Source organism: Macaca nemestrina, chromosome X (assembly GCF_043159975.1).
Source record: "Macaca nemestrina isolate mMacNem1 chromosome X, mMacNem.hap1, whole genome shotgun sequence".
Classification (NCBI taxonomy): domain Eukaryota; kingdom Metazoa; phylum Chordata; class Mammalia; order Primates; family Cercopithecidae; genus Macaca; species Macaca nemestrina.
The window spans coordinates 139,943,492-139,963,543 of NC_092145.1; the positions used below are offsets into that span (position 1 = coordinate 139,943,492).

General features: G+C 37.7%; 1 long non-coding RNA gene across 1 annotated transcript in view; it reads right to left on the reverse strand.

Moving 5' to 3' along the window:
- Positions 1-241: 241 nt before the first annotated feature.
- LOC139360638 (uncharacterized) overlaps positions 242-20,052 on the reverse strand; it is a 208,043-nt gene continuing 188,232 nt past the window's right edge. Inside the window, exon 4 of the long non-coding RNA XR_011618137.1 lies at positions 242-983. This is a non-coding gene — a long non-coding RNA (uncharacterized lncRNA). The remainder of the gene's footprint in view (positions 984-20,052) is intronic.

Sequence of the window (20,052 nt, forward strand, 5' to 3'; positions counted from 1 at the left end):
GACTTCTTTGCAGCAGATATCTGAAAATAAATTACATACTGCAAAATACTTTCCTCCTTAACCCCAGTAAAATTGTCTATTTCATCCTGCATTCAGCACCAATCGCCCTGCCACAATTTTACCGTTATCATGGATTGAGATTCAGAGTAAATACTGGGCCCCTAGAAATGTTTTTTTATATAAAAAAGTTTTATTGAGTTATTATTTATATACAACAAACTGCATTTATTTAAAGCATATATTTCCATACATTTTTATTACATATATATACAAATATATATATGGGAAGCCACCACAATAATGAAGATATAGAATATTTCCACCTCCCCACCCAAAGATTCCTTATACCCCTTTGCAGTCCATTTCTCCTTCTATCCCCAGTCCCAGGCACTCATTGATCTCCTTTCTATCATTATAGATCAATTTGCATTTCTATATTAGTTCGCTTTCTAGAATTTTATATATATGTAATTATACAATATAATTCTTATTCTGTATAGCTTATTTTACTCCCCATAAGGTATTTGAGTTTCATCACATTGTTGTATGTATCAGTAGTTCATTACTTTTCATTGCTAAGTTGTACTCCATTATGTAGGTATACTACAGTTTATCTGTTTACCTGTTGATGGACATTTGCATTGTTTCCAGGTTTTTTTCTCTTTATAATTAAAGCTGCCATGAATATTTGCATACAAGTCATCTTGTGGATATGTGTTTTCATTTCTCTTAGGTAAATATCTAGAAGTAGAATGGCTGGATTTTATAGGTATATGCTTAACTTTACAAGAAACTGACAAATCATTTTTCAAAGTGGTTGTACTGTTTTACATTTTCACCAACAATGTATGAGAGTTCCAATTATGTGAATACTTCGTAACATCCATTTTATTTGCTTGAAGACAGCAATTCACAGCAAACTAGTCCATAGTAAGGTTTGACATTGGGCTCTTCAGTTTTTTACTCTGAATCTGCTTCTGCATCTGAAAAATAAGAATAAGAATAAGAAAGAAATCTACCTCACTGTGTTGTTTTGGTGTTCAAATGACATATGGATATAAAGACCTCAGCAGATGGTAAATGCCCAATAAATGCTGTATATTATTATAATCTATATATTATTAAGGTTATTGCCAGAGACTTGCTAAGAGTTTTACTTTTGTCATCTTATTTAATACTCCCAATGACTCTGAAATGTGGGTATTCAATATATATATATTTTGTGGATGAGCAACTGTGACTAAGACAGGTTAAATGATTTGCTCAAAAATCACACAGCAGGAGCCAGAGCAAGCTGGCCAATTAGAAGGTTCCACTGATTGTCTCTTCTGCAGGATCCCCAAATTTAAGAACTACACACAAAAAAAGTTCCTTTATAACAACCAAAAACCAGGTGATCACTCATAGTACTTGATTTTAACTTCATATCACTGAAAAAGGCACTGAAGAGGGTAGGAAAGACAGTCTTGAATCTCCAACACCACCCTTTCCCCATCCTCCAGCAGCAGTCCCATGGCACAGAGAGAGAATCTGTGCACTTGGGAGAGGGAGAGCACAGTGATTATGAAACATTGCATTGAACTCAGTGCTGCCCTGCCACAGCAGGAAGTAAAACCAGGCTGAACTCAGTTAACATCCACCCACAGAGGGAGTATTTAAACCAGCCCTAGCCAGAAGGAAATTGCCAATCCCAGCAGTCAGTACTTGAGTTCTGGCAAGCCTCACCGCCACACACTAAAGTGCTCTTGGGTGCTAAATAAACTTAAAAGGCAATCTGGGCCACAGGGACTGCAGCTCCTAGGGAAGTCCTAAGTGCTGAACTGAACTCAGAGCTGGTGGACTTCGGGGGCACATAACCTACTGAGACACCAGCTGAAGTGGCTAAGAGAGTGCTTGCACTACCCCTCCCCCAACCCCAGGCTACAAAGCTTGTGGCTCCAAAAGAGACCCCTTCCTTTTGCTTGAGGAGAGAAGAGGGAAGAGTAAAGGGAACTTTGCTTTGCATTTTGGACACCGGATCAGCCACAGTAGGATAGGGCACCAGTAGAATCATGAGACCCCTTTCTGGGCCCTAGCTCCCAGATGACATTTCTAGACACACCCTGGTCCAGAAGGGAACATGCTGCCTTGAAAGGAAGGACCCAGTCCAGGCAGGACCCACTACCTCCTGAATAAAGAGCCCTTGAGCCCTGAATAACCTGCAGCAATATCCAGGTAGTATGCCATGGGCCTTGGGTGAGACTCTGAGACTTCCTGGTTTCATGTGAGACTCAGCACATTACCAGCTGTGGTGGCTATGGGGAGGGACAGCTTTGGCTTGAGAAAAACAGAGAGAAAAATAACAGGGACTTTGTCTTGGACCTTAGGTACCAGCTCAGCCACAGAGGGGTAGAGCATCAAGTGGGCTCATGGGATCCCTGATTCCAGGCCTTGGCTTTGGACAGCATTTCTGGGGCTTCCCTGGGCCAGAGGGGAGCCCACTGCCCTGAAGAGTGAGTCCTGGGCCTGGCAGCATTCACCACAATCTGACTGAAGAACACCTAGGCCTTAAGTGAATGTCAGCAGTTAGCCTGGCAGTATTCACCATGGGCCTGGGATGGTGGTGGCCACAGGATAAATTTCCTTTGCCTGTGGAAAGGGAAGGGAAGCATGGGAATGGCTGTTTCTCAAGGTTTGCTTGCCAGCTCAGCTGCAGTATAATAGAACACCAAGTAGACTTTTTAGTTTTTTGATGCCAGTCCCTGGCTCACAGATGACACTTGTATATCTATCTAGGGCTTCAGGGAATTTGTCACTATGAAGAGAAGGGAAAAAGCCTGGCTGGCTTCAAACCCTGCTGATTGTAGAGACCAAGTGATACAGGAGATACAAAAAAATTTAGGCAGATAGTGAGGGCAAAAGAGTCCTCAGTAGAGCTTCCCTTCTAACAAAAAGCAGCCCAAGAAATCACTTCTTTTCTAAAGAACAGCCTGAAAGATCAGGCTGCAAACGTAGATAAGGAAGCTGGAAGCTTGCAAGGAGAGTTACCTGCAGCTACCCAGATAGAAAGGGCCACCTGGGGCCGGGCATGTCCATCATGGGAGCTCCACCTTCTCTCTCTTTAAGCACATGCACAGTAGGAAAGAAATAAGCAATATGGAGTGGCTACCTGTAGCCTGCATAATAAAAGATTGGGGTGGGGACTGCCAGAGATTTATGCCCTATGCAGATGGCACACCTGGTTCTGACTGGTTTTTCATGCCCTATGTAGATCAGGTACCATCTCCCCAGTAGCTCGTCTATAAAAACCCCTGCATTTCACTGCACATTGGCAACCTATTTTTCTAGGACCTCTCTCTGTATCAGAGAGCTATTTTCTTTCTTTTGCCTATTAAATAGCTGCTCTAAACCTCACCCTTTGTGTGTACACATCCTTGATCTTTATGGCCATGAGACCTAGAACCTTGGGTATCACCCCAGACAATGAGATCACTTCACAAGTAAAAGAAGGTTATAGAACACCAAGCAGATTTAACCCAAAGAAGACTACCTCAAGGCATGTAATAATGAAACTCCTGAAGATCAAGGACAAAGAAAGGATCCTAAAACCAGCAAGAGAAAATAAACAAATAACATACAATAGAGCTCCAATACATCTGGCAGCAGACTCTTCAGTGGAAACCTTACAGGCAAGGAAAGAGTGGTATGGTATATTTAAAGTGCTGAAGGAGAAAATCTTTTATCGCACAATAGTATATCCAGTGAAAATATCCTTCAAACATGAAAGATAACAATAATAAAGGATATCTGGGCCAGGCATGGTGGCTCACACCTGTAATCCCAGCACTTTGGGAGGCTGAGACAGGCAGATCATTTGAGGCCAGGAGTTCAAGACCAGCCTGGTCAACATGGGGAAACCCTGTCTCTACTAAAAATACAAAAATTAGCTGGGCATGGTGATGTATGTCTGTAATTCCAGCTACTCAGGAGGCTGAGACATGAGCATCACTTGAACCCAGGAGGCAGAGGTTGCAGTGAGCTGAGATCATGCCACTGTACTCCAGCCTGGGTGACAGGGCAAGACCCTGTCTCAAAAACAAACAAAAAAAGGAATATCCCAGACAAAAGGTGAGGGATTTTATCACCTGTCCTACAATATATGCTAAAGGAAGTATTTCAATCAGAGAGAAAAGGAGGTTAATGAGCAATGAGATATCATCTGATGGTACAAAATTCACTGGTAATGGTAAGTATACAGAAAAACGCAGAATATTATAACAATGTAACTGTGGTATGTAAACTACTCTTATCATAAGTAGAAAGACTAAAAAATGAACCAATCAAAAATAGTATCTATAACAACTGTTCAAAACATAGACAGTACAATAAGATATAAATAGAAACAACAAAAAGTTATAAAGCCCAGGGGATTAAGTTAAGGTATAGAGATTTTATTAGTTTTCTTTTAGCATGTTTGTTTGTTTCTTTGTTTATGCAAGCAGTGTGATGTTGCAATCAGCTAAAAATACTGGGTTATAAGATAATATTTGAAAGCCTCATGGTAACCTCAAATCAGAAAACATATAATGAATACACAAAAAATAAAAAGCAAAAAATTGAATCATACTACCAGAGAAAATAACCTTCACTGAAAGGAAGACAGGAAGGAAAGAAGGAAGATAAGACTAGAAAACAAAAAACAAAATGGCAGGAGTATGTTCTTATTAATAATAAGATTTAATGTGAATACACTAAGCTCTCCAATCAAAAGACATAAAGTGACTGAATGGATTAAAAAATAAGAACCAAAAATCTGTTGCCTACAAGAAACACACTTGGTCTATAAAGATACACATAGACTGAAAATAAAGGGATGGAAATAGATATTCCATGCCAATGAAAACCAAAAAACAACAGGGCTAGCTATATTTATATGGCACAAAATAGATTTCTAGACAAAAATTATAACAAGAGACAAAGAAGGTCACTGTATAAGGCTAAAGATGTCAATTCAGCCAGAGGATATAACAATTTTAAATATATATGCATCCAACACTGGAGAACCCAGATATATAAAGCAAATATTAGTAGAGCGACAGAGAGAGATAGATCCCAAAACAATCATAGCTGGAGAGTTCAACACCCAACTTCCAGCACTAGACAGATCTCCCAGACAGAAAATCAACAATGAATCATCAGGCTTAATCTGCACCATAGAATGAATGAACCTAATATATATGCACAGAAGATTTCATTCAATGGTTACAGAATACACATTCTTCTCCTCAGCACATGTATTATTGTCAAGGAAAGACCCTACGTTAGATCACAACACAAGTGTTAAAACATTCAAAAAATTGAAATAACGTCAAGTATCTTCTCTGACCACATTGGAATGAAACTAGGAATCAATAACAGGAGGAATTTTCAAAACTATGCAAACACGTGGAAATTAAACAATATGCTCCGGAATGACTTGTGGGTCAATGAAGAAATTAAGAAGGAAATTGAAAATTTTCTGGAAACAATTGATAATGGAAACACAATATACCAAAACCTATGGGATACAGTGAAAGCAGTACTAAGGGGGAACTTTACAGCTATAGCTGCCTACATCAAAAAAGATGAAAAACTTCAAAGAAACAACCTAAGAGTACAACTTAAAGAACAAGAAAATTAAGAGCAAACGAAGCTGAAAATTAGTAGAAAATACATAATAAAGATGAGTGCATAAACAGATACATTTGAAATGAATAAAACAATACAAAAAATCAATGAAACAAAAAATTGGTTTTTGAAAAGATAAAATTGACAAAAAAAGAGAGAAAATACAAATAGATAAAATCAGAGATGAAAATTATACAGTTGATACTGCAGAAACTGAAAGGATCATTAGTGGTTACTATGAGCAACTATATGGCAATAAATTGGAAAATCTAGAAGAAATGGATAAATTCCTAGACACATACAACCTACCAAGATTGAACCATAAAGTCCAAAACCTGAAAAGAACAGCAGCAAGTAACAAGATCAAAGTCATAATACAAAGTCTCCCAAAAACGAAAGCCCAGGAGTCAATGGCTTCACTGCTGAATTCTAGAAAATATTAGTTCTTAAAAAAGAACTAATACCAATCCTATTCAAACTATTCTGAAAAACAGAGGAGGAAATAGTTGCAAACTAATTCTACAAGGCCAGTATTATCCTGATACCAAAACCAACAAAAAGATACATCAAACACTCTAGGCCAATATCACTGATGAATATTGATAAGAAAATCCTCCACAAAATACGAGCAAACTCAACAAAACACTGAAAAGATCATTCATCATGGCCAAGTGGGATTTATTCCAGGGATACACGGATGATTCAACATGTGAAAATAAATTAATGTGATACATCATATCAACAGAATGAAGGACAAAAGCCATATGATCATTTCAATTGATGTAGAAAAGGCATTTGACAAAGTCCAGCATCTCTTCATGATGAAAACCCTCAAAAAACTGAGTGTAGAAGGAACATACCTCAACATAATAAAAGCCATATATGATAGATCTATGGCTAGTATCATATCGAATGGAGAAAAACTGAAAGCTTTTCATCTAAGATTGGGAACAGGACAAGGATGTCTACCTTCACCACTGTTGTTCAACATAGTACTGGAAGTCCTAGCTAGAACAATTAGACAAGAGAAATAAATAAAAAGCATCCAAATTTGAAAAGGGAAAGTCAAATTATCATTATATCCAGATGATATGATCTTATATTTGGAAAAACCTAAAGATTCCACCAAAAAAAAAAAAAAAAAAAAAAAACTATTAGAACTGATAAACCAATTCAGTAAAGTTGCAGGATATGAAATCAACATAAAAAATCAGTAGCATTTTTATATGCCAAATTGAACACTCTGAAAAAGAAATCAAAAAAGTAATCTCATATATAATAGCTACGAATAAAATTAAACACCTAGGAATTAACCAAAGAAGTGAAAGATCTGTACAATGAAAACTATAACTACTGATGCAAGAAATTAAAGAAGATGCAATAAAATGGATAGATATTCCATGTTCATGGTTTGGAGGAATCAATATTGTTAAACGTCCATACTACCCAAAGCAATTCACAGATTTAATGTAATCCCTATGAAAATATCAATGACATTCTTCACAGAAATAGAAAAGACTATCCTAAAATTTATATGGAATCACAGAAGACCCAGAATGGCCAAAGCTATCCTAAGCAAAAAGAACAAAACTGGAAGAATCACATTACCTAACTTCAAATTATACCCCAGAGCTATAGTAACCAAAACAGCATGTTACCAGCATAAAAATAGAGACATAGGCCAGTGAAACAGAATAGAGAACCCAGAAACAAATCCATACATCTATAGTAAACTCATTTTCAACAAAGTTTGAACAAAGAACATACATTAGGAAAAGGACAGTCTCTTCAATAAATAGTGCTGGGAAAACTTAATATCTGCATGCAGAAGAATGAAACAAGACCTCTATCTCTTGCCATATACAAAAATTCAATCAAAATGGATTAAAGACTTAAGACCTCAAACTATAAAACTGCTGAAAGAAAACACTGGGGAAACTTTCCAGGACATTTGTCTGGGCAAAGACTTCTTGAATAATACCTCACAGGCACAAGCAACCAAAGAAAAGATGGACACATGGAATCACATCAAGTTTAAAAGCTTCTGCACAGCAAACGAAACAATCAACAAAGTGAAAAGACAACCCACAGAATGGGAGAAAATATTTGCAAACTACCCATCTGACAAGGGATTAATAACCAGAATATATAAGGAGCTCAAACAACTCTATAGGAAAAAGTCTAATAATCTGATTTAAAACGGGAAAAAGATCTGAATAGACATTTCTCAAAAGAAGACATGCAAATGGCAAATAGGCATATGAAAAGATGCTCAACACCATTGATCATCAGAGAAATGCAAATCAAAAACTACAATGAGACATCATCTCACCCCAGTTAAAATGACTTTTATCCAAAAAGTCAGGCAATAATGAATGCTGGTGAGAATATAGAGAAAAGGGAACCCTTGTACACTGTTGGTGGGAATGTAAATTAGTACAAACACTATGGAGAATAGTTTGGAAGTTCCTCAAAATACTGAAAATAAAGCTACCATACAATCCAGCAATCCCACTCCTAGGTATACACCCAAAAGAAATCAGTAAAATGAAGAGATATCTGAATGCTCATGGTTTTGCAGCACTACTCACAATAGCCAAGATTTGGAAGCAAACTAACTGTCCATCAACAGATGAATGGAAAAAGAAAATGCAGTACATATACACAATGCAGTACTATTCAGCCATAAAAAAGAATGAGATCTTGTATTTGCAACAACGTGGACAGAACCAGAGGTCATTATGTTAAGTAAAATAAGTGAGGCACAGAAAGACAAACTTCACATGTTCTCACTTATTTGTGGAAGCTAAAAATTAAAACAATTGAACTCATGAGATGGAGAGTAGAAAGATGCTCACCAGAGACTGGGAAGGGTGGGGTGGAGGACAGTGAGGATGCTTAAGGGGTACAAAACAATAGTTAGAAAGAATGAATAAGACCTAGTATTTGATAGTACAACAGGCAGCTATAGTAAAAAATAATTTAACTGTACATTCTTAAATAACTGAAAGTGTGTAATTGGATTTTTTTGTAACACAAAGGATAAATGCTTGAGGTGATAAATACCCCATTTACCCTGATGTGGTAATACACTGCATACCTGTATCAAATATCTCATGTAACTGAGAAATATATACACCTACTGTGTACCCACAAAACTTAAAAATTAAAAATTAGAACAAAAGAAAAGAAACAAATATTAGCCTTAAAAGAGGTTTACTAAGTATTATGTACCTATGTTACAAATTAATGTGTGCCATCCTAATTTTAGTCTACTTTTTTGTCAAATATTTTAGATTCTTTGGAAGATAATCTTAACTTCTTTTTGTGACAGTTATAAAATCATCAATTAAAATTAAATTGAATTTAAAACTAAAAAAAAATCATATAACGAATGAGTGATGACCTGGAATTTAAATCCAGGTAATGTGATTATAAGGGTCAAGTGTTTAAGCATTCTGTTGTCTGGTATCACATTCTAACAAGATTAACAGTGAATATAAGTACATTTTATCATAAATCCATTCAGATTGTCACAATACTTTGTTACCTGCTATTTATTAAGCCACTCAAGAGATAGAGCGCTTCCCCTTTGCTCTGTGTTTCAGCTGCTTGAGCTCTATTCTGTTTTGTAAATTGTTAGCATCTAAACACAAACCATAGACAGAAATAATTCCTTATTTCCAGCACCTCGCCTGTCTCCTATGTTCTATTTAGAAATCACCTTACCACTTGATTACTCCATAGTAGTGTCTAAGCCTCCTCCAGAAAAGCTTTGTACCTGAAATGCTGCTCAAAGAGGTAGATGCCTACCTAGTTGAAAAACTGTTTGGCAGTATCTACTAAAGTCGAACATACATCTATCCTATAATCCAGCCACTCCATTTCTGTTAGATGTATACCTAACAGAAATGAATACTTATATTCACCAAAATAAATGTATTATAATATTCATAGCAGCGTTACTTGTGGTAGCGGCTACAGAATGGGGGCAGAGGGACAAAACAAAGGACCATCAAAAGTATATAAGTAAATTATGTTGTAGTCATACAAAAATAATACATGCAATGAAAATGAACAAATTACAGCTATGTACAAAAACACATAGCAAATACATGCAAAAGTCACATAAACATAATATTGAACCAAAGAAGTAAAACCCAAAAAAGCGTATAGAGGACAATTTCATTTATATAAAGTTCACAAACAAGCAAAAGTACTCTGTGATACTTAAGGTCAGATTAATGGTTTTCCTTGTTTGTGTTGGGAGGGCAGTATAAGTGACTGGAAGGGGACATGAGCAAGGTTCTGGTAATGTTCTATTTATATGGATGTTGGTTACCTTAGTGTTCAATTTGTGAAAATTCATCAAGTTGCATAGTTATTTATTTTTGCAGTTTTCTATATTATAATTCAATTTAAAAATTCAAAAGAAATTAACCCCTCACTCTGTTTCCTCACCAAAATCCAAAACTTTTTGCAAGGCTGCTAAGAGTGTTGCTTTCTTTCATTGACCCTTCTCTTCAGCATCCACTCAAAGATTGCTTTGTGGGAAACAGATAAAACCAGTTTTTCCAACAGTAAGGACTTAACAAAATTCCTTCTACCACAATCAAATGCATACGTCCCTTCCTTCCTGTTGCTGCATGTGAGAATAGAAAGTAAAGATTGAAAATAAAAATGTGAGACTTGCACTCAACAGTGTCTTTAGGTAGAAATGAGTACCTCTCACAAGGTAATCTAAAGGGGGCAGGCTTGGAGAATGAGTCACCCAGCAAGACCTGCAGTCAGCATAAAGCAAAGCAGCAAACAACACGAGTGTTAAAAGGGTTTCATTTTGTTTTGTTTTATAATTCAGTTTGCTAAGAAAAAAAAATAATTGACCTTGGCCTGCCTCCACTGGTAAGTAATGTTCCCTATATTGAACTACAGCCTCCAAAACCCAGCAGCCACAACAGTCATTAAAACTACCAGTAAGTGTATATACACTAAAACCAGAGACCAGTTGGTTAAAACAGTTTGAAATGTGTTGCTCTTTCCATACATCTTCATATTCATCAATTATGCAACTTAAATCCTAAGACAAGAGAGTAGCCAGCTGAAGCTTTTCTTTTTGAATGCTTTAGGCAATTATGATTTTTTTTTCACTCACACAGCAAAGCAGTTCCCTGTAGGATTGTAACCCACCCATCATTGTTTATCATTCAGTTTTGCTGTTTGCTCAAAATTCCTAGGTACAGCAAAAACCAGAAAAATCTATGAAATTTCTTTGTTTATGCTTATCAGAAGAAATGCATTTGTTGTTGCTTCCTTTAGACATATATGGATTTTGTGTCCAAGTTGAGCTGTCTAACCCCAAGCAGAGAATAGTTGCTGAATATTAACAGAGGAAGGGCATAGTGCCTGGGCTAACCAAAGTATAATCCTTGGATAGCAAAGTTGACATTGCCTGGGAGATTGTTGGAAATGCAGTCTCTTGGGTCCTGCCCACACCTACTGAATTAGACTGTGCAGGTCCCTAGATGGTGTATGATGTGTATGTGTTTATATATATATATACACACACACACACACACACACACACACATTCATTATATTCATGTTTGAGAAGCACTGCTGTAGAGTATACAGAAAATACTTGACTGCTCTAAGCAGTAGACAAAGAATGTTTCCCATTTTGTATTAAACATAGCACATTCTTTCTTGTAGCATGAAAAATAGGTACCAGTTTGGAGGCTGTGCTCTAACCCTCTCTAACCACAGAGAAGAGAAGCTCCTGCACCTAACCAGGTTATGAGTAGATACAGCCTAATAAAATTCCTTATGTGGCCAGAGGCTTTATCTCTTTATTTGTGTTCTGTCAAAAGGACAAAATGAGGCCAGGCACTGTGGTTCACACCTGTAATCCCAGCACTTTGGGATGCTGAGGCAGGCAGATCACTTGAGGTCAGGAGTTCGAGACCAGCTTGGCCAACATGGCAAAACCCTATCTCTACTAAAAATACAAAAATTAGCAGGGCGTGGTGGTATGGGCCTGTAGTCCTAGTTACTCAGGAGGCTGAGGCAGGAAAATTGCTTGAACCTGGGAGGCGGAGGCTGCAGTGAGCTGAGATCTTGCCACTACACTTCAGCCGGGGTGACAGAGTGAAACTCCATCTCAAAAATAGAAAAAACAAAGGCAAAATGAATGGCTTACAAGGAAGCTAGAAGTGTGAGGAATCATGAGTAAAGACTGTCAGTATTGCCCACTTATAAACCCTGGGCACTGGAGGGATAGAAGCACACATACTGCTGACTACATGTCTGTTTTTAGAAGACCTCTGCCTTGTGGGCGGAGGGACCACTGTAATGCTGAAGAAAATGACACTATGTCTATCTGTGTCAAAAATTGCTTATCATTTTCCAGTATCCATTCTCCCCTTCTTCCTTGTAATAACCTCCCACCACATATAGAGATTTATCAGGCAATATAGCTGTCTAGCTAGAGACTACATTTCCCATCTTGCCTTGCAGGTAAGTGTGGCCATGATACTGAATTATCCCAATAGAATGTGAACAAGAGGATGTATATACCTCCATATCCCCTCTTTAAAAGGAAATTGTCTGCCTTACCTGCCTCCCTTGTTCCTTTGCTTTGTGCGGAAATGCATATGTGGTGCTGGGAAAACAGCTTTGACCGTCTCTATAAAGGCAACATCTAGAGCAGAAAGCTGAAACAAAGTGTCTACAAAGCAAAATGCCAATAAGAAACAAGCTAATTTTCCCTGTAGAATCTTAGAATGGCTGAGAAATCAGAGGCATAAATACCTCAGAAGGTAGGGTGAAATATAGGAAAACTGATTGAAAATGTATATGAGGGAAAAGTAGACCCCTCGGATCCTCTCTATAACCCTGCCCAGCCAGCCATCTCCACTCCACAACCCAACAGAAGCCAAGAGGTTTTGTCTCTGGAACAGCCAAGACTGAGAGGCTCCAGAGCCTGGCACAGTAGAGGGTATGGAAGAGTAGCAGGACTGAAATATTAAAAGTTCCCTTTCTTGTCTTCTAGAACACTCTCAGACAGGTTTCTAACCTTCCAGGCAGGAAATTAGATTCTTTTCTAAAGAAACAATCCCAACAGAAAAGATCTATAGATGCTCATATTTGAGGGTTCCCCAACAAAATGGCTGGGCCCTCTCTAATCACACAGAGCTTTTCACTAGCTTTTCAGCATTTTATTCTTAAATATGAAAAAACATGTTAAGATAATAGATGTTTTGAGTAACTTCTAACATAACTGTCAGAGATCAAAACAAACGTACCATCTTTTAATGGAGAAAAAGAAATTTTAAAATAAGAGCAATAATAATGAAAAAATAATAGGAGAGGGTAAAAGAAAACCTTGCATCCATTAATCAATAATATAAGGTTACAAAAAATATGAGAAAACACTTCAGAGCTTTTGGAAGTTAAAATTATGATAGCCAGAAGAGAAAATATTTAATAGATGGATTAAAAGATAAACATGAGAAAATCTCTCACAAAGCAAAACAGAAAGACCTAGAAAGTAGGAAGGGAAAGATAAGAAAGTTAGATGATCAGCTTGGAACATTCAACAACTGATTCTTAAGAATTTCAAAATAAAAATATGTGAAAAGGAGGTAAAGAAATTATAAAGGAGGTAATACTAGAACATTTCCCTCAAATAATAAAAAAAAAGTTTCCAGAGTACAAGAGTTCACCAAATGCCAAGCACAGTATAGAACACAAAAGCTAAATATCAACAAGGCACATCATTTTAAAAGCTAGACTAACAGCGATAAACAGAAGAACACTAGAAAATCCCAGAAAAAAATAAAAGGTTGCACACTATCAGGAATCAGTTTACAATCTAACTTCTCTGCAGCAACACTGGAAACTGGAGCAATGCCCACAACATTTTGATGGAAGATTATTTCCATTCTGGAATTTCAATTTCAACCAAACTAACATTCAAGAGTCGAAAGAAGTGTTTTTTCAGTCATGAAAAAATTCTAAAATGTGTTTGCAGAAAGCTACTCCAGGATATGCTTAACTAACACAAGGGAAAGTGGAGGGCCTGGGATCCAGGAAGCAGGGTATTCAACACAGAAGAGAGAAAGCAGAATTTCCTTATGAATAGAGGAAATTGTGATAGAAAAACAGCCACATAGCTGTTCTACAGAACAACTAGTGCAGATTGAGTCAGGATAAAAGGAGACTCTAGGACAGATGACTTGTGACTGAGTGAAGGGGAGATGGAACTGATAGATTGCTTGATATTTTTGATAGAGAAGCACTTATAGCTTTGTGGGAGAGTATTTTTTAAAACTTATTTTAGTTTCAAGGGTACATGTGCAAGTTTGTTCTATAGATAAATTGCAAGACATGACATGTCACAGGGGTTTGTGTACAGATTATTTCATCACCTGGGTAATAAGTATAGTACCTGATAGGTCGTTTTTTGTTTCTCACCCTCTATCCTCAAATAGGCCCCAGTGTCTATTGTTCCCTTCTTTCTGTTCATGTGTACTCAGTGTTTAGCTACCACTTATAAGTGAAAACATGTGGTGTTTGGTTTCTGTTCCTGCATTAGTTTACTTAGGATAATGGCCTTCAGCTCCATCCATGTTGCTGCAAAGGACACGATCTCAGAGTTTAGAAAGAATTAGTGACTGGTTCATATAAAACTAAGTAAACAGAAAGAAAGTGTAACCATTACCTAGAGAAAAAAATATATAATGAAGGAAATGGAATTATTGCATAATATTTGTCTCAGCTGTGAATAATTTTACATAGTCATTGCTATGGTGGGATATGGTTTGTTTTGCCCTGCCAAGTCTCATGTTGAAATTTGATTCCTAACGTTGGAGGTGGGGTCTGGTGGGAGGTGTTTTAATCCTGGAGATGGATCCCTCATGAATGGCTTGGTGCCATTCTCATTCAGGAATGAGTGGGATCTCACTTAGTTCCCTGGAGAATCGATTTTTGAAAAAGGCCTGGCACTTCCTCATCTCTCACCCCATGATCTCTGCACATGCTGGTTCCCATTTGCTTTCAGCCATGAGTGGAATCAGTCAGAGCACCTCACCAGATGCAAATGCTGGCACCATGCCATGCTTCTTGCACAGCCTGCAGAACCATAAGTCAAATAAACCTCTTTTTTAAATAAGTTGCATGTCTCAAATATTCTTTTTTAGCAACACAAATGAACTAAAATAGTCATAATGTTTAACACAGAATATTAATTTAATGAAAAGTTATGATGTGACTATATTGGGACAATAAGGAGAGGGACCGCACGGGTGTATGGGTGTGTGTAAGAGTACTAAATTCTGATCTTCCATTGTAGGAAGTCAATCTATAATGTATAAAATCGATAAAGAAATCACACTATAAACATTTTGTATATAATTATGTAGGTAAATAGAAAAAATAACTAAAAGACTTGACAAAGTGGTTTTCTCCAAGGAGTGGTTCCTGAAGATAGAGAGTGGTAGAGTAGTAGCTAGGGCTTGTAATGCTAATTGTGTTTTTAAACTTAAATTAATCTATTAGTTTGGTAAAAGTTAAAATACACACAAGTCAACAAATTACCCCTCTCAGAAGTATTCTACAATTTGGATTCTCTCTCTCTTTCTCTCTCTCTCTAGCTTCCGCTTCCTTTCTCTAATTGTAGCTTGAAATGAATTATTTCTTGTTAAGAAATTTTAGGCATTAAGAAACAAGTGAGCACTATATATTTGTAGTGAGCTGAGTAGTGTACTATTTGTATGTGCATCGGGTAACATTGCAACTGCAATTTCTAAACAGGGTCAGTATTCTTGAGCAAACAGATATGACAGCATGCTTAAAGGATGAAACTCAAACCCAAGGGCATTTTAACAGAAGTCACAGACCTAAAAGTAGAATGAAGATTAGAAGGCCTGGATAAAGGAGTTTCAGATATGAACTTGAGCCTCAGTATCCTAATCATTCAGGAATCTTACTTTCCTAGCCAAGAATCATCATCAGTTTCATCTGACACAAGAGGCAGTCTTCCTCCAGGCAGTGCCAGATAAATGAGGCAGAATGGCACAGATCCAGAGCAGAGCCATGTGAGGCCAACAGTCGGATGGGCAAAGGAAGCCAGGCTGAAAAGAGCCCTTCAGTTTTGATTACTCATTATCCTGACTTAGTGGTTCCTCAGCTGTCTTTGTGACAGCCGGGAGCAGTGACCAGTGGAGCATTCAGTCAACAAATGTTATCATCACTGCAATAATAATCATGTTACCATCCATTATAATACTGTTTGTTCTGAGAGAAGACTCAGAAGGCTTAGGAGTTTGATTTGGGAAAAACCAAGAGGAGAAAAGAGATGTAAGCAGGCCAAGCATGCCAGTAGGGGGTGGAAAACAAGAGGACACATGGAGTCCAAGACTGGCATAAAGAGATAAAAGAGAAGTGGCAGTGAGGAAAGTGGCACAGTGTATACAAGAAGAGCTAGAAACACAGTAGTGTTGAGAGTAGGAGAGGGGTCTTTCTGCCACAGTCACATTATATCTACCCCGCCATGTGTTCATCAAAAGGACAGCCCATTGAAAAGATTTTTGGTTATATAACAGATGCTGTCAAAGTTCCTCCCACATCCTCTTTGACCATCTTACCATATCAGTGCATACCAGCCTGACTTCCAATGGCTGGTATGTACATCTTTGCCAGAGGGTTGATCTGGGGCTGCCAGAAACAGCTTTGTGCCCACCTCCACACACACTCACACAACAGTGTCTGAGAACCAACATTCCTTCAGGGCAGCCTTAAAATGATGGCTGATGGGTATAGAGGTATAAATACCTCAGATACCTAGATTTTTGGGTGGGTTATGCTGAGATGTGTGTTTTACTCCATTTCCAAAGCGTCCCAGTGGGAGTAAATTTTAGTTGACAACCATGATAACTGTTTTTTAAAAGGCATCTCTTATTGGCATCTTTCCTTCCCTATATTACCTCCCCACTCTCAGCCAGTGTTCCTGTACCTCCTTAATAGACTATATACATTCAATTCTTGTCTTACGGTCTGCCTCTGTCGGAACCCAACTAAGACAATCTTCTACTCACTTTCACACATGACCAGTATCAAAAATAGAGTTGTGGTGTATTATGTCTGCTAACTACAGTAGGGGCAAGAACATCCCTGATAACAGAGAAAGGGTAACTGGTAACTACAGCTCCTTCTCAAGCTGCACCCCTTTCTATGAAAAAAGTCCTCTTTCTATCTAATGGGATCAGTCGGCACAGGGTAAACAATTGAGGAAATTTAATTCAAACAAAAGGATCTCTAGACATGATGGTATACTCAAGGCAGAGTCTCAGGCTGTAAGAGGTAATAAAAATTCACTTTTTATGTAAGATTATATTCCACCCACACAGTTTGGAGCAACATGCTACCTGCCAACCACTGTGTGGTATTTATCATATTATACATAGGAGCAATTACAGAAATAACACTAGCACTACTCTACAGAAGATAAATATCATAATTTATATTATAGGTCTAAGATCTATATTTATTTTTAATAAATAATGAATATCATAGGCCTATGGCATATAATCGCTATAAAGTAGGTAATTGTGTTAATGCCTAGAGTGCCAGTGGAGGGAGCCACTTGCAGGTCTTTCCTTGAGGGCCTGAAAGACCTTTATGGCAGGACAATGCTTGGAAAGTAGAGCCTAATGAACAGTTTCCACCCCTGCTATAAAGGTATCAGAGCCCTTAGAACAACCCCTTAAGCCCTCAGAGTGAGGGTTTTTCAGAATAACAATCTCATTCTGATGAGAGAGAGTTTAGGTGTATCCTTGGCCCAAGAACAGTGTTCATAGCTGAATGGAAAGAGAGATTGGGTTTCTCATAGAAGAATAAATGTCACAACACCTTCTAGATTGGATCCGTCATCGGAGACCAGACCATGAAAAACTCTTTGGAGACCTTTTCCCATGAAAAGGACATTATAAGTAAGAGTAAACAAGACAAGAGAGTTAATTCTCTAACATGATTCTAAAACCCTCAGAGAACAGTGAAGATCTATCTTAAGACAGAATAAAAATACAACCACAGCATTTGCTCTCACTTGCGCTCAATGACTGGGTAAATGCAGGAGTGGCTTTAGACATATCAAACAGCAGAGGATTTAGTCTCCCAAATAATTTAATAAACATTTATTTAGCATACACATGTAACAGCACAATACTATGCTATGTACAAAAGATATAGTGTTCAGTGATGAAAAGTACCCTCACATGGTACTTACAATGTGCTAGGCACTGTTCTTGTTTATAAGATTCGCACACATGCCTATGAGATTGGTATCATTGTCATCCCCTTTTTGGACATGGGGCACAGAGGTTAAGTGACTTGCCTAAGTGACTTGCCCAAGGCCATGCAACTGGCCAGTGGTAGGCATAGGATTTGAACCCAACAATCCACTGCCTCCCAGTCATAGCCCCTATTGCCCTATTGTCTTGGAGTTTATATTCTTGTGAGCTAAGAAGATCTTATATAAGACATTAATCATATTTGCAATGATTTAATTTCAATCATAATCTAGACCTTGTAGGAGGTGTTATATACAGAGTGCCCTGAGCATGTTCACCAACTTATTCATTCCACAAACAGATATTGATTGCATAGTCTGTGCCAGGTTCTGTGGAAGACACTGGCAATTTAATGAGAGTAAAACAGATACCTTCTTTGCTGTCTTGTGGCAGGGGGAAGGGGTGTCAGACATTACTTGAATAATGACACACATTTACATGTGATTACAAAGGTGGCAAATGCTTTGAAGGAAAGTACTGAGAGTTATAAGAGCATATAATGGAGGACTTGACATTTAAAATGAGATCAAATGAGATCTCAAGGATGAGTAACAGTTATCTTGATGAAGAAGAAAACACATTTCAGGAAAGCATGTGCCAAGGCTCTGAGGTAAGAAAAAAATATCTAAGACACTGAGAGGAGCTGGTGGGGCTGGGGCCAATGAAGGAGGGAGAGAGTGGCATGCAAAGAGCTAGGGGTGGCTGACAGGGATCACATGACTTATAGGGCAACCAGGACACTTTTGAAAATGAAAGCAGTGCTGATACTTAAGCCAGGACAAAAGGCATAAACAGGTATTAAACTGGGTGAACTGGGACAGATGGTGATCTTAATATTGGCCTTGGAAAAATTTCATTTTCTAGCCTAAAAACAGTAAGAAGCCATTGAATGATTTTAAATGAGGAGGAAGGGAACATATAATTGTGTTTTGTTATGATTATTATTTTTAATAACACTCTAGCTATAATATGGAGAATAGATAAGAAGGCAGCAATCATGAATGCAGGGAGACAAATAAGGACATTATAACAACAATCCAGGTGAGAAATTATGGTGGTTTGGATGAGGGTGAAAATAATAGAAATGGAAAGAAGCAAATGGAGCCTAGTGGTGATAAGTAGTAAAATCAACACAATTTGTAGTTTGATTGGATTTCAGAGTAGAGGATGACACAGGAGCAACCTGGAAACCTCTTAACAAGGGTAGAAGTGAGAGAGAAATGGCCAAAGAATTAAAAATGAAAGAAATGATCAAACAAAATGGCTGGCCAGGGCCATTTGACTGCCCACAAGGAATTTAAAGGGTTCTAAGAAACCTGCTATCCCAGCATCGGTGGTTACTTTTCACAGCCCCAGCATTCTCCACCATGGCTCATGAATACAAGCCAATTCTTGCTTTCAAAACCCATGTGCATAATTAATGAATACAGGTATATCTGGAAGGCCTAGAACTAATCAAGTGTCAGGAGCAGGAGCAAGGATGGCAATGTGCTTTTAGAGAGGAAATGTATTTAGAAAATGATTTAGAAGAGAAGGAAAGAACCTGCCTTGTGAAAGAAATAGGTCTTCCAAATAGAAGAAATGGCATAGGTAAAGAAATCCAGTTGGGTTGTGTGTTAAGGGTATGTTAGTGGATTTCCAAAATTGTTACCATTAATATTTGAGGAGGTCTTTCTTTTTAAAATAAAAGTAAAAAATAAAAATGACCCCAAAGTAGTTTCCCTTCCAAATTAATCATATTCCCTTTTCTGAACCACTGTCAGATGCCATCTGATGTCCCAACTGAAACAACCAAATCGGAGGTAAAAGCATTCCTTCAAGGAAATTGTACAAAGTGCACTGATTTTTCTTGTGGATAAGTGAAGTCAGATCATAATGTTCTCTTAGAAAGCATACCTCTTTTTTCTTATGGTTGCTAATTTACTTATGGCTGAGGCTGATCAAATAAACTCTGCTTAAGACATCTCTCAAGCAAACTCAAGTTGCTCTTACGTTATTGATTTTAATCAAAATGGAAATAATGTGTAATTTGTTATCCCTTCCAAAATTATAATCTTCA